General features: G+C 35.3%; 6 non-coding genes across 6 annotated transcripts; all 6 read left to right on the top strand.

The window, feature by feature from the left end:
- Nucleotides 1-5,664: 5,664 nt before the first annotated feature.
- On the top strand, nucleotides 5,665-5,855 carry LOC135727008 (U2 spliceosomal RNA). The gene has a single exon (XR_010525092.1). It is a non-coding gene; the product is annotated as a U2 spliceosomal RNA (small nuclear RNA).
- Nucleotides 5,856-6,662: 807 nt separating this feature from the next.
- On the top strand, nucleotides 6,663-6,827 carry LOC135726973 (U1 spliceosomal RNA). The gene has a single exon (XR_010525060.1). It is a non-coding gene; the product is annotated as a U1 spliceosomal RNA (small nuclear RNA).
- A 7,235-nt stretch (nucleotides 6,828-14,062) lies between these two features.
- LOC135727007 (U2 spliceosomal RNA) lies at nucleotides 14,063-14,253 on the top strand. The gene has a single exon (XR_010525091.1). It is a non-coding gene; the product is annotated as a U2 spliceosomal RNA (small nuclear RNA).
- Nucleotides 14,254-15,034: 781 nt separating this feature from the next.
- LOC135726985 (U1 spliceosomal RNA) lies at nucleotides 15,035-15,199 on the top strand. The gene has a single exon (XR_010525072.1). It is a non-coding gene; the product is annotated as a U1 spliceosomal RNA (small nuclear RNA).
- A 4,339-nt stretch (nucleotides 15,200-19,538) lies between these two features.
- Nucleotides 19,539-19,734, top strand: LOC135727036 (U2 spliceosomal RNA). Its single transcript, XR_010525119.1, has one exon. It is a non-coding gene; the product is annotated as a U2 spliceosomal RNA (small nuclear RNA).
- An 807-nt stretch (nucleotides 19,735-20,541) lies between these two features.
- Nucleotides 20,542-20,706, top strand: LOC135726972 (U1 spliceosomal RNA). Its single transcript, XR_010525059.1, has one exon. It is a non-coding gene; the product is annotated as a U1 spliceosomal RNA (small nuclear RNA).
- The last annotated feature ends 1,706 nt before the right edge of the window (nucleotides 20,707-22,412 follow it).

Raw genomic sequence — 22,412 nt, 5'->3', positions numbered from 1 at the left:
AATGATGGTAAACCCACAGCAGATAGTCACCATTGACTTCCATAGTAGGAATAAAAAAAATATGATGGAATTTATTAGGTACCATCAACCGTGTGCTAACCATCACTTTGCAAAATATTTTCTTCATCATTTATCACGATACTTCCAAAATATTTTTTCCTACTAAGTCAATGTTTCATTATTTGCTTTACAAGCTTAAAAATGATGGTGACATGATTCCATGGTAATCACAAACAGTTAAACAAGTAAGATAATCACCATTACTTTTAAAAGCATTTTGAAAATTGCTTGCTTATGCTGGGAGTAAAGGTATTTCACGCAGTGCGCATCCTCTTTAAAAGGTAATGTATGCTTCTTTTAAAGCTGACACATTTGCCACATTAAAATAACAGAAATGTGTACTTTTTAAACTTTTTGGAGCCGGTGTGTCTGTGTTCTTGGGGCACACATCTACATGTAAAAGCAGAATTGCTTATTATTCTTCTCTATTTCTTGTATAGGTCAATTATGAGTGAAGAACCGTTCACCAAATGAAGACCGCAGCCAGGTGACGGGATTCTGTGGTAATCGCAAACAGGTAAACCAGTAAAATAATCATCATTTATTGTTAAAATAATTTTGAAAATTGAAGTTCTGTGTGTTCTTATTGTACTTTATTTATTTCTGCAGGTAAGCACCATACCGTAAGCTTCATTCCCTTTATAACAGGTAAGGTTCATACTGTTTTATTCTTTTGTACTGTTTTATTCGTACTGTTTTAAATCATTCAGTAAATGCAAAGTTAAACTGATGTGTTTTTAATCTAGATTTAAAAGTGTCTACTGTTGAAGCACATCTGATCTCTTCTGAAAGCTGATAATAACTAAATGCTGATGCACCTTGTTTTGAGTGAACCCCTGTTTTTTCTAAATGACCTGATCCTATTGCTCCGAGTAATCGGTTTCATATTCGATTAGCATATCTGTCATGTATTTCGGCCTGTAGCCATGAAGTGGTTTTTAAACAAGTAACTGTACTTTTTTAATCCATTGTCCATTGCAATAATCGGCCCTGCTGGTGATGAAAGCATGAACAAGTTTCTCTAAGTCCTGTCTTGAGACAAAACCTCCAAATCTGGCAATATTTCTGAGATGGTAGTAAAAGCAGAATTCCTTATTATTTTTCTCTATCTCAGGCTCTATGGCATATATGTCATGATTTTATTTGTCTATTTATATGTCTATTTACAAGGACTGCCTTGGCCAAACGTTATTGTTAATTAATATTGAAGCAGTTATTTAACATATTTCCTTTGAGTAGTGATTTGTGTAATGATCCATATATCTATTTTTATGTATATTTTTAACTTAGGAATGTGATTTTAAAGCACATATTTGTTATTGTATGACACCTCTCATGTTATGAAAGTAAAAAATAAATGTATTTTCTGATGTCTTGCATTTCTGTTTTTAAACTGTTAATCCTTATCAAGTGCTATACATTAGAAAGTGGATAAATAACAAAAATGTCACTCCTGACAGCTGATAAATTAATCGTTCTTTATAGCACCACTGAGGTGAGCATTTTTCAAGGCAAGATTCTTTATAGAACCGTATAAAAAGGTTCTATATAGTACCAAAAAAACGGGTTCTGCTATGGTTACAAGCTGAAGAACCCTTATTTGGTACTATTTAGGAGCATTTGTCTTTAGAGTGTTGCGTAGGTTCGAAACTTTCAATCTTTAAACCAAAAAAAAGGGTCACACGGTTTTATTTGTGGTGTGGACATGAACACGCTGCAGGCATTGAAATGTAATTTGTAATTTATTGTCTCATTTCATATTTAACAAATAGAAAGCAAAGTGCTATTCAATCAGTTTAACTAAACAACTGGTGTTCCTCAATTTTGGGGCCTATTTTGTTCAGTATATCAGTTTTGTTCAGTTTTGTATGTGCATGCAAAAAGCATTCAGCGAGCAAATTAACTGAAGCTTTACCTTCGTGTTTCTTTTTGTATGAGTGATAACTGTTTCTGTATGTATTTGTATGGTTTTTTTACAAGTATAGAGTGAAATGCACACGGTGAGTAATGAACGCAGACCTTCAGTGCCGGATCTCTGACCCGCTAACCTCCATCCCGACAGCCAGCGCCTTCTCCGGATGCCATTGCGGTATCGCTCCTCGGCTTTTTGGGTAAAATCGAGTGGACACCGGGGACTACACGTTTGAATGGATTTTTGACCTTCGGCTATGGAAGCGAGGCTTGCTCCGTCCACTCCGTGCATCGACTCTGGCGCTTTCCGGGGACAAAAAAGGTGAGTTTAAAACCAAAGTTTGCTTCTTTTGTGCGTGGTTGCCAGTTTGTTTGCCAATCCGTGGTCATAATATGTTCCGCTTCGTGGTTTCTCCATCGCTCAGTACTTTTCTGTGTTTCTATTTTACGTAAAGCTAACACCAAAACGATTGTGGAAAGCGCTATATAGATTGTTCTCAAAGAAAAAACGAGAAACAAACCCATGTGAATATGGGTCAAATTATCTAGGCGGAGCACTTCGTTCAAAGAAAAACGCAACAGAATTGTTTGCGTTGAACAAAGACAATGGTGCGTGCAGACATCGAATGTGTATTGTGGATAAAAAAATGGCCAGTGGGGTGGGACAATTTTTCTTGAATTAAGTGTTTATGGGAAAAGTTAACGAATTTTTTCTTACCCTGTAGGCAGATTTATTTGCTTGTTTTAAGCATAAAATAACAGGAGAAGAAATTGTGTAGGGGGAGCAGAGGGTTTTTTTTTTCGTTCAAAGAAAAGCAGCGTGGCACGAATGAATGTTTGGCTGAAATGCTATCGTAATTTCCCCCTTAATTTTCCTTACAAACATGAAACCAGAGAGAAGGGCCAGTTGGCATCGAATTGCACCTTGTATTCGGTGATTGATTGAGGAAAAATATGCGTATGTGTATATATACACTTGTTTTGTTGAACAGAGACAATGGCCGCGTGCTCCAGCGTCACCTATATGCCTATTTCACAAAATGGCGCCTTTGACCGGAAGTAAGGAAGACATCGTTCAGGTTGCACCACTACGATGGCCACTCAATATAGTATGGACTGACAGCTGCTTTGTTTTCTCCTACACATGAATTTACTTGTAAAAATAACAATAACATATATTGTCGATTGGTGTTATATTATTTTTTTAGCATTTCGTCTTATCAAAATATATCATATGTTAGACAGCTGTCAATTTTAAATAAAATAACGAGACATACATAACTATTCGTGTCTGCTCCCGTTTATTGTAATGAGTCTGCACATTTGGAGAAATACTTAGACATTTTACTTCTTATTTCTTTAGACTGAATAATTATTTCTTATTAATTCCAAAGTATGAGACCCGATGATCTAATCGTGGTGTATGTGCTATTCCTCGTTTGTTTGCCTGCATCCATTGCTTTACGGCTTGCTTGTTGCGTTGAAATGCACATTTGATTTCTTTACCAGCATTGGATTTAGACCATTCAATGAGAAGAGTTAACAGCGTTTATTATGATTGATAAGCCCTCAACGGAGAATGAAGTCTGCATACATTAAAAGCCTTATTTTGTTTTTATCGTGTGCCTTCCAAAATGTATGCGACGAAACTTAAATCACGCAAAAAATGAATGGTAACTAGACGTGCTTGTTGTGTGCAGGGAGTGCATTTATTTGTAAACTTTTGCTAAATCAAAATGGTTTATTTGTATTTGCTTTTTACCTGGGTTTTATCAGGTTCGCAGTCGGGACATTTTTAATCCATAGTGTATGGAGTTATCTAGTAGAAAATGATCTGCTGTTTTTTGGTAGAATGTTGTGTGAGCTAAAGAAACGAGGAATAAAACAAACACCGCGATTAAAAAAAATCAGATCGCATACTTTGTAATTGAAAATAAATAATAATTAATTCCAAAGAAATAAGAAGTAAAATGTGTAAGTATTCCTCAAAATGTGCTTTGGACTAAGTCCCCGTCATCACAGCAAACGGGAGCAGACCCAGATAGGTATGTCTAGTTATTTTATTTAAAATTTTCAGCCGTCTGTAAATTCATGTTTGAAAGAAAAAAGTAAATGAATATCTTACTTACTGTTTTTGTCTTGTTTTCTTGTGAATATCTGACAATTCTTAAATGGAGATACATTTACTTGGTAAGCAAAGTGGCTTAAGATATTATGTATTGTAATAGAAAATTGTTATAAAAGCGTTTTGTGTTTGCTGGGAATTCACAGCCATATAATTAATTATAATAACGCACTTTTTGTTTATAAACATGTTAAAAAATACATTAACACAGAATAATGTGGCAACAAATCAAACGTGCATTTAAATGCAACAAGCAAAAATAAATAAATAAAGCAAATGCACGGAAAAGAAACGAGGAATAAAACAAACACCGCGATTAAAAAATCAGATCGTATACTTTGTAATAATTGAAATAAATTATAAAAATCAACAGGTTTATATTTAAAACAAGTAAAAAATATCTGCCAGCGGGGTAAGAAAAATAAACTTAATTCTAGTTTCAACTTAATTCAATAATAAACTCAATTTAGGTTTATTTTTCTTACCCCACTGGCAGATATTTTTACTTGTTTTAAGCCTTAACCTATTACATTTTAGAATTTATTTCAGTAAACAAGACTTAAATTCTAAGCCACTTTGCTTATTAAGTAAATGTATCTTGATTTAAGAATTATTTTTTAACTCGAAAACATGAATAAAATACTAAGTAAACGAACAGATTGGGATGTTCAAAACACTTAAACATTTTTTTTTCACTCTACCCTTCATATTACAGCTGTCGAAAAACCACAGCAACGTTGACAGACCTGGAAGCCATGATATATTAGCAGTTTTTAAAATAAGTTAAATCTAGAATCCTTATTGGTTTTAGATACTTAAAAGCAATGAATGATCTTCTTTCTTTTGAATTGATTTGGTATTATGGAGGAGCTCTGTGTCTGGTTATTGAAGATGATTTGGTCTTTGCTCCTATGTTGGCTTATTTTTTGTTATTTCCGTTACTATATATATATATATATATATTTTTCCCCTTTGTTTTTTCTGATTTGAGGTTATGAAAATGTTTTAATTTGTAATAAAGGTTTTTTGAAAATTCTAAATTCTCTCTCTCTCTCTCTCTCTCTCTCTCATGAGCGTGGATCAGTTCCTGCATCAAGGAAAAAATGCGCATCCTGGTAAATTTCAGAAGTTAGACGACTGAGCTGCAGCGGACAGCGTAAGATTTATGAAAACACATTTGAGAAGAAAGGCAAAGCATGTTTCACAGTTAATCCAAGACCATAATGACAATTTTGCGCTCTGTTTCCCGAAGCTCGTGGAGGCGTGGAGCAGCATACACAGTTAAGGTATGTGCGATCTACCGGCATTACCTTTACGATCGACGTATTGGATCTGCAAGCTGCAAGCAAATTAACTGAAGCTTTACTTCATGTTTCTGTTTGGTTAAGCGATGACTGCTTTTTCCCAACAGTTTGTGTGTGTTTTCTGCATGGGTTTAGAAAACATGAACTTCTGATCTGCTAGCTCAACGTTCTACCTCTGTAACGTATAGAGTTAAATGCCCGCTAGCCTCCACCCCAAAAGCCAGCGCCTTCGCCGGCTCCCCCTTTGGCTGCGTCTATTCCGGTATCGCTTCTCGGCCTTTTGGCTAAGATCAAGTGTAGTATCTGTTCTTATCAGTTTAATGTCTGATACGTCTCCTATCCGGAGACTATATGTTAAATGGATTTTTGACCTTCGGAAATGGAAGCGGAGCTTGCTCCTTCCACTCCATGCATCAACATGGTATTGCAGTGTTTCCATGAATGGTGCGCTCCCCTTCTCGGGGACAAATAAGTCAAATACAAAAAAAGAATTTGCTTCTTTTGTGCGTGAATGACGGTGTTTTTTCTAATACGTGTGTTTTAAAATTGCTGTGTTTTCGTTGGCTTTATTGGTTTAACGAAAAGCTTGCGTGGAAATGAACACGCTGATAAAGAAATGTTTTTGTAATGTATTTAATTATTTTCTTTACAAGTTTGTGGTGGTGATCCGAGGACGAATTAAACATCCTCGACACAGCTGAAGGTGCAACAAAAGCGAAAGAGGCCGATTGGAATGTTAAAAACACCTGAAAACTTTTTTCACTACCCTTCATACTACAGCTGTCGAAAATCCACAGCAACTACAGCTGTCGAAAATCCACAGCAACGTCGACAGACCTGGAAGCATAGCTGTACTTGTTTAACTCACAACGACAACGGGTAAGTCATTGAGCCCTGTGTTTTTATTTATCCACGTTCTAAAATTGCTATGCTTTCGTTGTTTCTTGATTGCTCTGTACATTTCTTTGTTTCTATTCCACGTAAAGTTACTTTGTAATAACGAAACCATATATTTGAATGCGCAATTTAAATCCATTTGATTTAAATTGTTTCACATATTTCACTCTACACGGTTCAACCGGGCTGGAAACGGAATAAAAATAGGGTAGATCTCGAAGAATGTTTGGTCTCAGACGTGGCTTCGTGCGCTTTCCACCTGGTCACACACAGTAATGAAATGTTAGTCGGACGGCCTTCGGGGGCGCCGTTGATGTGATCGGTCACAGGAAGATGCGGCCGTCTGGCCTCAAAGGGTGTCGCTCATACTTACCTGGCAGGGGAGACACCATGATCATGAAGGTGGTTCACCCAGGGCGAGGCTCAGCCATTGCACTCCGGTTGTGCTGACCCTTTGCGAATTCCCCAAATGTGGGAATCTCGACTGCAAAATTTCTGATAGTGGGGGACTGCGTTCGCGCTCTCCCCTGACCTATGTGTTAAAAATAGATTCTTTTGTCGTTTTACGTAAAATCCAAGAGACGTCTAACCACGGCCCAAGAATACATTAGTCATCAAAAAAGCGGCTATTCAACGACTACATAATTTCTAATAGACAGCGAATATGTGTCTAGGCTAAAACAAGGCTTAATTTGGGCTGTCAGTGAAAATCTAATAGACGTTTGACCATTCCAAAAGAATAGACTAGCCATTAAATAGAACCACAATCAAACGGCTACATGTCTAAGAGACAGTCAACAAAATAATGCTTAGATGATTCTTTTATTTCCAATATAAGAGGTTCTCGGGAATGGCAATCATCCAAACTAATACATTATAAAGGCTTTTATAAGAAAATGACAACAGTTAAACAACATAGACAGCGTTGGGCAATACAAAATGCTAATAAATACAAGACAAATTGAAATATTGTACATGCATGTACATTAAACAAGCCAACAAATCTGCCAATGGGCTACGACAATTTTTCTTGAATTAAGTGTTTATATCTAGATTTGTTTCTTACCCCTTTGGCAGATTTATTTGCTTGTTTTAAGCCCAAATTCGCTTAAATTTTGAGTTTTTTTCTCCCTAAAGGCTAGGCTTATTTTCTTAGGGCATTTTGCTCATCAAAAAATGCATCTTATTTTAAGACTTTCTAGATATTTGTACAGTGAAAACAGTTCGAAATAACAAGTAAGAAATGATTTTTTGCAATGTATTCATTCATTCGCTACCCTTCATAATACAGCTGTCGAAAAACCACAGCAACGTCGACAGACCTGGAAGCGTAGCTGTATTTGTTTAACTCACAAAGACAACGGGTAAAGTATTTTCTTGATTACCTAAATGACTTGCCGTAAGAAAATAAGTTTAGGTTTAAGGGGGGGAAATACAGTTTAAAGGGATATTTCAATTTATGATGATAATTCTGTCATCATTTACTCATGCATACAGGCTTACAACAACACGAGGATTAGTTTTTTTCTGAGTAACACAAAAGAAGGTATTTTGAGGAATGATGGTAAACCCACAGCAGATAGTCACCATTGACTTCCATAGTAGGAATAAAAAAAATATGATGGAATTTATTAGGTACCATCAACCGTGTGCTAACCATCACTTTGCAAAATATTTTCTTCATCATTTATCACGATACTTCCAAAATATTTTTTCCTACTAAGTCAATGTTTCATTATTTGCTTTACAAGCTTAAAAATGATGGTGACATGATTCCATGGTAATCACAAACAGTTAAACAAGTAAGATAATCACCATTACTTTTAAAAGCATTTTGAAAATTGCTTGCTTATGCTGGGAGTAAAGGTATTTCACGCAGTGCGCATCCTCTTTAAAAGGTAATGTATGCTTCTTTTAAAGCTGACACATTTGCCACATTAAAATAACAGAAATGTGTACTTTTTAAACTTTTTGGAGCCGGTGTGTCTGTGTTCTTGGGGCACACATCTACATGTAAAAGCAGAATTGCTTATTATTCTTCTCTATTTCTTGTATAGGTCAATTATGAGTGAAGAACCGTTCACCAAATGAAGACCGCAGCCAGGTGACGGGATTCTGTGGTAATCGCAAACAGGTAAACCAGTAAAATAATCATCATTTATTGTTAAAATAATTTTGAAAATTGAAGTTCTGTGTGTTCTTATTGTACTTTATTTATTTCTGCAGGTAAGCACCATACCGTAAGCTTCATTCCCTTTATAACAGGTAAGGTTCATACTGTTTTATTCTTTTGTACTGTTTTATTCGTACTGTTTTAAATCATTCAGTAAATGCAAAGTTAAACTGATGTGTTTTTAATCTAGATTTAAAAGTGTCTACTGTTGAAGCACATCTGATCTCTTCTGAAAGCTGATAATAACTAAATGCTGATGCACCTTGTTTTGAGTGAACCCCTGTTTTTTCTAAATGACCTGATCCTATTGCTCCGAGTAATCGGTTTCATATTCGATTAGCATATCTGTCATGTATTTCGGCCTGTAGCCATGAAGTGGTTTTTAAACAAGTAACAGTACTTTTTTAATCCATTGTCCATTGCAATAATCGGCCCTGCTGGTGATGAAAGCATGAACAAGTTTCTCTAAGTCCTGTCTTGAGACAAAACCTCCAATTCTGGCAATATTTCTGAGATGGTAGTAAAAGCAGAATTCCTTATTATTTTTCTCTATCTCAGGCTCTATGGCATATATGTCATGATTTTATTTGTCTATTTATATGTCTATTTACAAGGACTGCCTTGGCCAAACGTTATTGTTAATTAATATTGAAGCAGTTATTTAACATATTTCCTTTGAGTAGTGATTTGTGTAATGATCCATATATCTATTTTTATGTATATTTTTAACTTAGGAATGTGATTTTAAAGCACATATTTGTTATTGTATGACACCTCTCATGTTATGAAAGTAAAAAATAAATGTATTTTCTGATGTCTTGCATTTCTGTTTTTAAACTGTTAATCCTTATCAAGTGCTATACATTAGAAAGTGGATAAATAACAAAAATGTCACTCCTGACAGCTGATAAATTAATCGTTCTTTATAGCACCACTGAGGTGAGCATTTTTCAAGGCAAGATTCTTTATAGAACCGTATAAAAAGGTTCTATATAGTACCAAAAAAACGGGTTCTGCTATGGTTACAAGCTGAAGAACCCTTATTTGGTACTATTTAGGAGCATTTGTCTTTAGAGTGTTGCGTAGGTTCGAAACTTTCAATCTTTAAACCAAAAAAAAGGGTCACACGGTTTTATTTGTGGTGTGGACATGAACACGCTGCAGGCATTGAAATGTAATTTGTAATTTATTCTCTCATTTCATATTTAACAAATAGAAAGCAAAGTGCTATTCAATCAGTTTAACTAAACAACTGGTGTTCCTCAATTTTGGGGCCTATTTTGTTCAGTATATCAGTTTTGTTCAGTTTTGTATGTGCATGCAAAAAGCATTCAGCGAGCAAATTAACTGAAGCTTTACCTTCGTGTTTCTTTTTGTATGAGTGATAACTGTTTCTGTATGTATTTGTATGGTTTTTTTACAAGTATAGAGTGAAATGCACACGGTGAGTAATGAACGCAGACCTTCAGTGCCGGATCTCTGACCCGCTAACCTCCATCCCGACAGCCAGCGCCTTCTCCGGATGCCATTGCGGTATCGCTCCTCGGCTTTTTGGGTAAAATCGAGTGGACACCGGGGACTACACGTTTGAATGGATTTTTGACCTTCGGCTATGGAAGCGAGGCTTGCTCCGTCCACTCCGTGCATCGACTCTGGCGCTTTCCGGGGACAAATAAGGTGAGTTTAAAACCAGAGTTTGCTTCTTTTGTGCGTGGTTGCCAGTTTGTTTGCCAATCCGTGGTCATAATATGTTCCGCTTCGTGGTTTCTCCATCGCTCAGTACTTTCCTGTGTTTCTATTTTACGTAAAGCTAACACCAAAACGATTGTGGAAAGCGCTATATAGATTGTTCTCAAAGAAAAAACGAGAAACAAACCCATGTGAATATGGGTCAAATTATCTAGGCGGAGCACTTCGTTCAAAGAAAAACGCAACAGAATTGTTTGCGTTGAACAAAGACAATGGTGCGTGCAGACATCGAATGTGTATTGTGGATAAAAAATGGCCAGTGGGGTGGGACAATTTTTCTTGAATTAAGTGTTTATGGGAAAAGTTAACGAATTTTTTCTTACCCTGTAGGCAGATTTATTTGCTTGTTTTAAGCATAAAATAACAGGAGAAGAAATTGTGTAGGGGGAGCAGAGGGTTTTTTTTTTCGTTCAAAGAAAAGCAGCGTGGCACGAATGAATGTTTGGCTGAAATGCTATCGTAATTTCCCCCTTAATTTTCCTTACAAACATGAAACCAGAGAGAAGGGCCAGTTGGCATCGAATTGCACCTTGTATTCGGTGATTGATTGAGGAAAAATATGCGTATGTGTATATATACACTTGTTTTGTTGAACAGAGACAATGGCCGCGTGCTCCAGCGTCACCTATATGCCTATTTCACAAAATGGCGCCTTTGACCGGAAGTAAGGAAGACATCGTTCAGGTTGCACCACTACGATGGCCACTCAATATAGTATGGACTGACAGCTGCTTTGTTTTCTCCTACACATGAATTTACTTGTAAAAATAACAATAACATATATTGTCGATTGGTGTTATATTATTTTTTTAGCATTTCGTCTTATCAAAATATATCATATGTTAGACAGCTGTCAATTTTAAATAAAATAACGAGACATACATAACTATTCGTGTCTGCTCCCGTTTATTGTAATGAGTCTGCACATTTGGAGAAATACTTAGACATTTTACTTCTTATTTCTTTAGACTGAATAATTATTTCTTATTAATTCCAAAGTATGAGACCCGATGATCTAATCGTGGTGTATGTGCTATTCCTCGTTTGTTTGCCTGCATCCATTGCTTTACGGCTTGCTTGTTGCGTTGAAATGCACATTTGATTTCTTTACCAGCATTGGATTTAGACCATTCAATGAGAAGAGTTAACAGCGTTTATTATGATTGATAAGCCCTCAACGGAGAATGAAGTCTGCATACATTAAAAGCCTTATTTTGTTTTTATCGTGTGCCTTCCAAAATGTATGCGACGAAACTTAAATCACGCAAAAAATGAATGGTAACTAGACGTGCTTGTTGTGTGCAGGGAGTGCATTTATTTGTAAACTTTTGCTAAATCAAAATGGTTTATTTGTATTTTCTTTTTACCTGGGTTTTATCAGGTTCGGGACATTTTTAATCCATAGTGTATGGAGTTATCTAGTAGAAAATGATCTGCTGTTTTTTGGTAGAATGTTGTGTGAGTTAAAGAAACGAGGAATAAAACACACACCGCGATTAAAAAAATCAGATCGCATACTTTGTAATTAAAAATAAATAATAATTAATTTCAAAGAAATAAGAAGTAAAATGTGTAAGTATTCCTCAAAATGTGCTTTGGACTAAGTCCCCCGTCATCACAGCAAACGGGAGAAGACCCGAATAGGTATGTCTAGTTATTTTATTAAAAATTTCCAGCCGTCTGTAAATTCATGTTTGAAAGAAAAAAGTAAATGAATATCTTACTTACTGTTTTTGTCTTGTTTTCTAGTGAATATCTGACAATTCTTAAATGGAGATACATTTACTTGGTAAGCAAAGTGGCTTAAGATATTATGTATTGTAATAGAAAATTGATATAAAAACGTTTTGTTTTTGCTGGGAATTCTTGTATATATTTCACAGCTATATAATTAATTATAATAACGCACTTTTTGTTGATAAACATGTTAAAAAATACATTAACACAGAATAATGTGGCAACAAATCAAATGTGCATTTAAATGCAACAAGCAGAAAATAAATAAATAAAGCAAATGCATGGAAAAGAAACGAGGAATAAAACAAACACCGCGATTAAAAAAATCAGATCGCATACTTTGTAATTAAAAATAAATAATAATTAATTTCAAAGAAATAAGAAGTAAAATGTGTAAGTATTCCTCAAAATGTGCTTTGGACTAAGTCCCCCGTCATCACAGCAACCGGGAGCAGACCCGAATAGGTATGTCTAGTTATTTTATTAAAAATTTCCAGCCGTCTGTAAATTCATGTTTGAAAGAAAAAAGTAAATGAATATCTTACTTACTGTTTTTGTCTTGTTTTCTTGTGAATATCTGACAATTCTTAAATGGAGATACATTTACTTGGTAAGCAAAGTGGCTTAAGATATTATGTATTGTAATAGAAAATTGTTATAAAAGCGTTTTGTTTTTGCTGGGAATTCACAGCCATATAATTAATTATAATAACGCACTTTTTGTTTATAAACATGTTAAAAAATACATTAACACAGAATAATGTGGCAACAAATCAAACGTGCATTTAAATGCAACAAGCAAAAATAAATAAATAAAGCAAATGCACGGAAAAGAAACGAGGAATAAACCAAACACCGCGATTAAAAAATCAGATCGTATACTTTGTAATAATTGAAATAAATTATAAAAATCAACAGGTTTATATTTAAAACAAGTAAAAAATATCTGCCAGCGGGGTAAGAAAAATAAACTTAATTCTAGTTTCAACTTAGTTCAATAATAAACTCAATTTAGGTTTATTTTTCTTACCCCACTGGCAGATATTTTTACTTGTTTTAAGCCTTAACCTATTACATTTTAGAATTTATTTCAGTAAACAAGACTTAAATTCTAAGCCACTTTGCTTATTAAGTAAATGTATCTTGATTTAAGAATTATTTTTTAACTCGAAAACATGAATAAAATACTAAGTAAACGAACAGATTGGGATGTTCAAAACACTTAAACATTTTTTTTTCACTCTACCCTTCATATTACAGCTGTCGAAAAACCACAGCAACGTTGACAGACCTGGAAGCCATGATATATTAGCAGTTTTTAAAATAAGTTAAATCTAGAATCCTTATTGGTTTTAGATACTTAAAAGCAATGAATGATCTTCTTTCTTTTGAATTGATTTGGTATTATGGAGGAGCTCTGTGTCTGGTTATTGAAGATGATTTGGTCTTTGCTCCTATGTTGGCTTATTTTTTGTTATTTCCGTTACTATATATATATATTTTTTTTCCCCTTTGTTTTTTCTGATTTGAGGTTATGAAAATGTTTTAATTTGTAATAAAGGTTTTTTGAAAATTCTAAATTCTCTCTCTCTCTCTCTCTCTCTCTCATGAGTGTGGATCAGTTCCTGCATCAAGGAAAAAATGCGCATCCTGGTAAATTTCAGAAGTTAGACGACTGAGCTGCAGCGGACAGCGTAAGATTTATGAAAACACATTTGAGAAGAAAGGCAAAGCATGTTTCACAGTTAATCCAAGACCATAATGACGATTTTGCGCTCTGTTTCCCGAAGCTCGTGGAGGCGTGGAGCAGCATGCACAGTTAAGGTATGTGCGATCTACCGGCATTACCTTTACGATCGACGTATTGGATCTGCAAGCTGCAAGCAAATTAACTGAAGTTTTACTTCATGTTTCTGTTTGGTTAAGCGATGACTGCTTTTTCCCAACAGTTTGTGTGTGTTTTCTGCATGGGTTTAGAAAACATGAACTTCTGATCTGCTAGCTCAACGTTCTACCTCTGTAACGTATAGAGTTAAATGCCCGCTAGCCTCCACCCCAAAAGCCAGCGCCTTCGCCGGCTCCCCCTTTGGCTGCGTCTATTCCGGTATCGCTTCTCGGCCTTTTGGCTAAGATCAAGTGTAGTATCTGTTCTTATCAGTTTAATGTCTGATACGTCTCCTATCCGGAGACTATATGTTAAATGGATTTTTGACCTTCGGAAATGGAAGCGGAGCTTGCTCCTTCCACTCCATGCATCAACATGGTATTGCAGTGTTTCCATGAATGGTGCGCTCCCCTTCTCGGGGACAAATAAGTCAAATACAAAAAAAGAATTTGCTTCTTTTGTGCGTGAATGACGGTGTTTTTTCTAATACGTGTGTTTTAAAATTGCTGTGTTTTCGTTGGCTTTATTGGTTTAACGAAAAGCTTGCGTGGAAATGAACACGCTGATAAAGAAATGTTTTTGTAATGTATTTAATTATTTTCTTTACAAGTTTGTGGTGGTGATCCGAGGACGAATTAAACATCCTCGACACAGCTGAAGGTGCAACAAAAGCGAAAGAGGCCGATTGGAATGTTAAAAACACCTGAAAACTTTTTTCACTACCCTTCATACTACAGCTGTCGAAAATCCACAGCAACGTCGACAGACCTGGAAGCATAGCTGTACTTGTTTAACTCACAACGACAACGGGTAAGTCATTGAGCCCTGTGTTTTTATTTATCCACGTTCTAAAATTGCTATGCTTTCGTTGTTTCTTGATTGCTCTGTACATTTCTTTGTTTCTATTCCACGTAAAGTTACTTTGTAATAACGAAACCATATATTTGAATGCGCAATTTAAATCCATTTGATTTAAATTGTTTCACATATTTCACTCTACACGGTTCAACCGGGCTGGAAACGGAATAAAAATAGGGTAGATCTCGAAGAATGTTTGGTCTCAGACGTGGCTTCGTGCGCTTTCCACCTGGTCACACACAGTAATGAAATGTTAGTCGGACGGCCTTCGGGGGCGCCGTTGATGTGATCGGTCACAGGAAGATGCGGCCGTCTGGCCTCAAAGGGTGTCGCTCATACTTACCTGGCAGGGGAGACACCATGATCATGAAGGTGGTTCACCCAGGGCGAGGCTCAGCCATTGAACTCCGGTTGTGCTGACCCTTTGCGAATTCCCCAAATGTGGGAATCTCGACTGCAAAATTTCTGATAGTGGGGGACTGCGTTCGCGCTCTCCCCTGACCTATGTGTTAAAAATAGATTCTTTTGTCGTTTTACGTAAAATCCAAGAGACGTCTAACCACGGCCCAAGAATACATTAGTCATCAAAAAAGCGGCTATTCAACGACTACATAATTTCTAATAGACAGCGAATATGTGTCTAGGCTAAAACAAGGCTTAATTTGGGCTGTCAGTGAAAATCTAATAGACGTTTGACCATTCCAAAAGAATAGACTAGCCATTAAATAGAACCACAATCAAACGGCTACATGTCTAAGAGACAGTCAACAAAATAATGCTTAGATGATTCTTTTATTTCCAATATAAGAGGTTCTCGGGAATGGCAATCATCCAAACTAATAAATTATAAAGGCTTTTATAAGAAAATGACAACAGTTAAACAACATAGACAGCGTTGGGCAATACAAAATGCTAATAAATACAAGACAAATTGAAATATTGTACATGCATGTACATTAAACAAGCCAACAAATCTGCCAATGGGCTACGACAATTTTTCTTGAATTAAGTGTTTATATCTAGATTTGTTTCTTACCCCTTTGGCAGATTTATTTGCTTGTTTTAAGCCCAAATTCGCTTAAATTTTGAGTTTTTTTCTCCCTAAAGGCTAGGCTTATTTTCTTAGGGCATTTTGCTCATCAAAAAATGCATCTTATTTTAAGACTTTCTAGATATTTGTACAGTGAAAACAGTTCGAAATAACAAGTAAGAAATGATTTTTTGCAATGTATTCATTCATTCGCTACCCTTCATAATACAGCTGTCGAAAAACCACAGCAACGTCGACAGACCTGGAAGCGTAGCTGTATTTGTTTAACTCACAAAGACAACGGGTAAAGTATTTTCTTGATTACCTAAATGACTTGCCGTAAGAAAATAAGTTTAGGTTTAAGGGGGGGAAATACAGTTTAAAGGGATATTTCAATTCATGATGATAATTCTGTCATCATTTACTCATGCATACAGGCTTACAACAACACGAGGATTAGTTTTTTTCTGAGTAACACAAAAGAAGGTATTTTGAGGAATGATGGTAAACCCACAGCAGATAGTCACCATTGACTTCCATAGTAGGAATAAAAAAAATATGATGGAATTTATTAGGTACCATCAACCGTGTGCTAACCATCACTTTGCAAAATATTTTCTTCATCATTTATCACGATACTTCCAAAATATTTTTTCCTACTAAGTCAATGTTTCATTATTTGCTTTACAAGCTTAAAAATGATGGTGACATGATTCCATGGTAATCACAAACATTTAAACAAGTAAGATAATCACCATTACTTTTAAAAGCATTTTGAAAATTGCTTGCTTATGCTGGGAGTAAAGGTATTTCACGCAGTGCGCATCCTCTTTAAAAGGTAATGTATGCTTCTTTTAAAGCTGACACATTTGTCACATTAAAATAACAGAAATGTGTACTTTTTAAACTTTTTGGAGCCGGTGTGTCTGTGTTCTTGGGGCACACATCTACATGTAAAAGCAGAATTGCTTATTATTCTTCTCTATTTCTTGTATAGGTCAATTATGAGTGAAGAACCGTTCACCAAATGAAGACCGCAGCCATGTGACGGGATTCTGTGGTAATCGCAAACAGGTAAACCAGTAAAATAATCATCATTTATTGTTAAAATAATTTTGAAAATTGAAGTTCTGTGTGTTCTTATTGTACTTTATTTATTTCTGCAGGTAAGCACCATACCGTAAGCTTCATTCCCTTTATAACAGGTAAGGTTCATACTGTTTTATTCTTTTGTACTGTTTTATTCGTACTGTTTTAAATCATTCAGTAAATGCAAAGTTAAACTGATGTGTTTTTAATCTAGATTTAAAAGTGTCTACTGTTGAAGCACATCTGATCTCTTCTGAAAGCTGATAATAACTAAATGCTGATGCACCTTGTTTTGAGTGAACCCCTGTTTTTTCTAAATGACCTGATCCTATTGCTCCGAGTAATCGGTTTCATATTCGATTAGCATATCTGTCATGTATTTCGGCCTGTAGCCATGAAGTGGTTTTTAAACAAGTAACAGTACTTTTTTAATCCATTGTCCATTGCAATAATCGGCCCTGCTGGTGATGAAAGCATGAACAAGTTTCTCTAAGTCCTGTCTTGAGACAAAACCTCCAATTCTGGCAATATTTCTGAGATGGTAGTAAAAGCAGAATTCCTTATTATTTTTCTCTATCTCAGGCTCTATGGCATATATGTCATGATTTTATTTGTCTATTTATATGTCTATTTACAAGGACTGCCTTGGCCAAACGTTATTGTTAATTAATATTGAAGCAGTTATTTAACATATTTCCTTTGAGTAGTGATTTGTGTAATGATCCATATATCTATTTTTATGTATATTTTTAACTTAGGAATGTGATTTTAAAGCACATATTTGTTATTGTATGACACCTCTCATGTTATGAAAGTAAAAAATAAATGTATTTTCTGATGTCTTGCATTTCTGTTTTTAACACTGTTCCTGTAGAGGAACACCTAGGTTTACTTCAATATTTTGGATGTAAATGTTTATTGAATCATGACAAACTATATATTTTTGGAAAGGTCTAAGCCTCTAGAATACATATTTCAGCAGTGTTTTATAAAATAAATTATGTAGGGAGAGTAATTGATTCAATTTTAAAGAGAGTGCGCCTCAAAACATTTATGTACTGCTAAATGGCATTGTCCCACCGGTGGGATGCCTACAATTACTTCAGTGTTTTGCATATGAATTTTTATCCAATCATGACAAACTGTATATCAATGGAAAGCTCTAAGAGTGTAGTTTTCATTTGTCAGCATCATTTTGGGAAAATATTGACATAGTGTGAGTCATTTTCTAAAAGGTCACGGGCCCTCAAGCGGGCCCACATTGTTTTTGCAAATTTATAACACTAATACCCTATCCTAAACCTAAAAATCTTGACAAACTATGTATCTTTGGAAAGCTCTAAGAGTGTAGTTTTCATATTTCATCACAATTTTTGGAAAATTATGACGTAGTCAGAGTCAGTTTCTAAAATGTCACGGGCCACAGGTGGACCCAATTTGTTTTTACATATGTATAGCACTAATACCCTGTTCTAAACCTAAAATATCTTGACAAACTATATATCTTTGGAAAGCTCTTAGAGTGTAGTTTTCATATTTCATCAAAATTTTGGGAGAGAAATGACGTAGTGAGAGTCAATTTCTAAAAGGTCACAGGCCTACATGTAGGCCCAATTTGTTTTTACATATGTCTAGCACTAAACCCCTACTCTAAACCTAAAAAATCTTGATAAACTATATATCACTGGAAAGCTCTCAGAATGTAGTTTTTATATTTCAAGGTCATCTGATGATAGACATAATGTAGTGACAGATTTTAGATACATGACCCCACCCCCCATAGGAATGCATATTAATTTTATATTTTCATAATTCTAATATCATATTATAAATCTTCAAAAATGTTGACAAACTATATATCATTGGAAAGCTCTAAGAATGTAGTTTTCATATTTCAAAACGTTTTAGCAGTTATAATAATGCAGTGATAGTATTTCATCAATTTGTGACAAGAGAATGCAGCAAACCGTTGACATCTAGTGGCCGTTGTTGGTAAAACCACTAAAAGTGTTACACAAACCTCATTTTTTGTGATTTTAACTTAAAATTTGGATCACAACTGCTTGAGACATATGGCCTCATGTTTACATTATAACTTTTGTGAAACATTTTCATTTTTATAATTTTATTTATCAAATTAATATGTTTTTGCATTATTTTTAATTATTATTATAAATTTAAACTGCTATAACAATTTTTCTGTTAAATATTTTCACATCCAGAAACATCAGTGAAAAACCTTACATTGTCTTCTTTAAAACAAGACCAAGATTAGTCTTTTAGACCAAAAAATGCCAAAGTTATATTAATTTGAAGCTACACATCAACTTTTCACCCCCCACTCAAAAGGGTGGAGTGACAGGCTTACAAATTACTGTTTTAAATGCTATTTTAACACTGTTTTTTATCCTGGTTCTTAAAACACACTGGAAGCACTTGCAAATAGCTAATGTTATTCTAAAAAATTAAGTATATTGAACTGTAGTTATTTTTAATGGTTTTAAAGATAACATAAATTGTATAGAGGTGCTTTTAAATAGCATGTGGATATCTTATATTTTGTGTTTTAGAGTTTCAGGATTTAAATTGCGTTTTTAATCCTCATTAAAATTATGTTTTATTTCAGATCTATTTTTTGTTTTTAGACCTGCATGTGCAGGGGTATAAAATGTTTTATGTAACCTGACTTGTTTACAGCATGTGCTGTTATTTATATGATGATCTTGTTTCAATAAACAAAAATAGAAAAAAAAAAAAAAAAAATCTGTTCTTATCAGTTTAATGTCTGATACGTCTCCTATCCGGAGACTATATGTTAAATGGATTTTTGACCTTCGGAAATGGAAGCGGAGCTTGCTCCTTCCACTCCATGCATCAACATGGTATTGCAGTGTTTCCATGAATGGTGCGCTCCCCTTCTCGGGGACAAATAAGTCAAATACAAAAAAAGAATTTGCTTCTTTTGTGCGTGAATGACGGTGTTTTTTCTAATACGTGTGTTTTAAAATTGCTGTGTTTTCGTTGGCTTTATTGGTTTAACGAAAAGCTTGCGTGGAAATGAACACGCTGATAAAGAAATGTTTTTGTAATGTATTTAATTATTTTCTTTACAAGTTTGTGGTGGTGATCCGAGGACGAATTAAACATCCTCGACACAGCTGAAGGTGCAACAAAAGCGAAAGAGGCCGATTGGAATGTTAAAAACACCTGAAAACTTTTTTCACTACCCTTCATACTACAGCTGTCGAAAATCCACAGCAACTACAGCTGTCGAAAATCCACAGCAACGTCGACAGACCTGGAAGCATAGCTGTACTTGTTTAACTCACAACGACAACGGGTAAGTCATTGAGCCCTGTGTTTTTATTTATCCACGTTCTAAAATTGCTATGCTTTCGTTGTTTCTTGATTGCTCTGTACATTTCTTTGTTTCTATTCCACGTAAAGTTACTTTGTAATAACGAAACCATATATTTGAATGCGCAATTTAAATCCATTTGATTTAAATTGTTTCACATATTTCACTCTACACGGTTCAACCGGGCTGGAAACGGAATAAAAATAGGGTAGATCTCGAAGAATGTTTGGTCTCAGACGTGGCTTCGTGCGCTTTCCACCTGGTCACACACAGTAATGAAATGTTAGTCGGACGGCCTTCGGGGGCGCCGTTGATGTGATCGGTCACAGGAAGATGCGGCCGTCTGGCCTCAAAGGGTGTCGCTCATACTTACCTGGCAGGGGAGACACCATGATCATGAAGGTGGTTCACCCAGGGCGAGGCTCAGCCATTGCACTCCGGTTGTGCTGACCCTTTGCGAATTCCCCAAATGTGGGAATCTCGACTGCAAAATTTCTGATAGTGGGGGACTGCGTTCGCGCTCTCCCCTGACCTATGTGTTAAAAATAGATTCTTTTGTCGTTTTACGTAAAATCCAAGAGACGTCTAACCACGGCCCAAGAATACATTAGTCATCAAAAAAGCGGCTATTCAACGACTACATAATTTCTAATAGACAGCGAATATGTGTCTAGGCTAAAACAAGGCTTAATTTGGGCTGTCAGTGAAAATCTAATAGACGTTTGACCATTCCAAAAGAATAGACTAGCCATTAAATAGAACCACAATCAAACGGCTACATGTCTAAGAGACAGTCAACAAAATAATGCTTAGATGATTCTTTTATTTCCAATATAAGAGGTTCTCGGGAATGGCAATCATCCAAACTAATAAATTATAAAGGCTTTTATAAGAAAATGACAACAGTTAAACAACATAGACAGCGTTGGGCAATACAAAATGCTAATAAATACAAGACAAATTGAAATATTGTACATGCATGTACATTAAACAAGCCAACAAATCTGCCAATGGGCTACGACAATTTTTCTTGAATTAAGTGTTTATATCTAGATTTGTTTCTTACCCCTTTGGCAGATTTATTTGCTTGTTTTAAGCCCAAATTCGCTTAAATTTTGAGTTTTTTTCTCCCTAAAGGCTAGGCTTATTTTCTTAGGGCATTTTGCTCATCAAAAAATGCATCTTATTTTAAGACTTTCTAGATATTTGTACAGTGAAAACAGTTCGAAATAACAAGTAAGAAATGATTTTTTGCAATGTATTCATTCATTCGCTACCCTTCATAATACAGCTGTCGAAAAACCACAGCAACGTCGACAGACCTGGAAGCGTAGCTGTATTTGTTTAACTCACAAAGACAACGGGTAAAGTATTTTCTTGATTACCTAAATGACTTGCCGTAAGAAAATAAGTTTAGGTTTAAGGGGGGGAAATACAGTTTAAAGGGATATTTCAATTCATGATGATAATTCTGTCATCATTTACTCATGCATACAGGCTTACAACAACACGAGGATTAGTTTTTTTCTGAGTAACACAAAAGAAGGTATTTTGAGGAATGATGGTAAACCCACAGCAGATAGTCACCATTGACTTCCATAGTAGGAATAAAAAAAATATGATGGAATTTATTAGGTACCATCAACCGTGTGCTAACCATCACTTTGCAAAATATTTTCTTCATCATTTATCACGATACTTCCAAAATATTTTTTCCTACTAAGTCAATGTTTCATTATTTGCTTTACAAGCTTAAAAATGATGGTGACATGATTCCATGGTAATCACAAACAGTTAAACAAGTAAGATAATCACCATTACTTTTAAAAGCATTTTGAAAATTGCTTGCTTATGCTGGGAGTAAAGGTATTTCACGCAGTGCGCATCCTCTTTAAAAGGTAATGTATGCTTCTTTTAAAGCTGACACATTTGCCACATTAAAATAACAGAAATGTGTACTTTTTAAACTTTTTGGAGCCGGTGTGTCTGTGTTCTTGGGGCACACATCTACATGTAAAAGCAGAATTGCTTATTATTCTTCTCTATTTCTTGTATAGGTCAATTATGAGTGAAGAACCGTTCACCAAATGAAGACCGCAGCCAGGTGACGGGATTCTGTGGTAATCGCAAACAGGTAAACCAGTAAAATAATCATCATTTATTGTTAAAATAATTTTGAAAATTGAAGTTCTGTGTGTTCTTATTGTACTTTATTTATTTCTGCAGGTAAGCACCA

This window comes from Paramisgurnus dabryanus, chromosome 9 (assembly GCF_030506205.2).
Source record: "Paramisgurnus dabryanus chromosome 9, PD_genome_1.1, whole genome shotgun sequence".
Lineage (NCBI taxonomy): Eukaryota > Metazoa > Chordata > Actinopteri > Cypriniformes > Cobitidae > Paramisgurnus > Paramisgurnus dabryanus.
The sequence above is the reverse complement of the archived record's forward strand: the minus strand, read 5'-3'. Positions and strand labels throughout refer to the sequence as shown.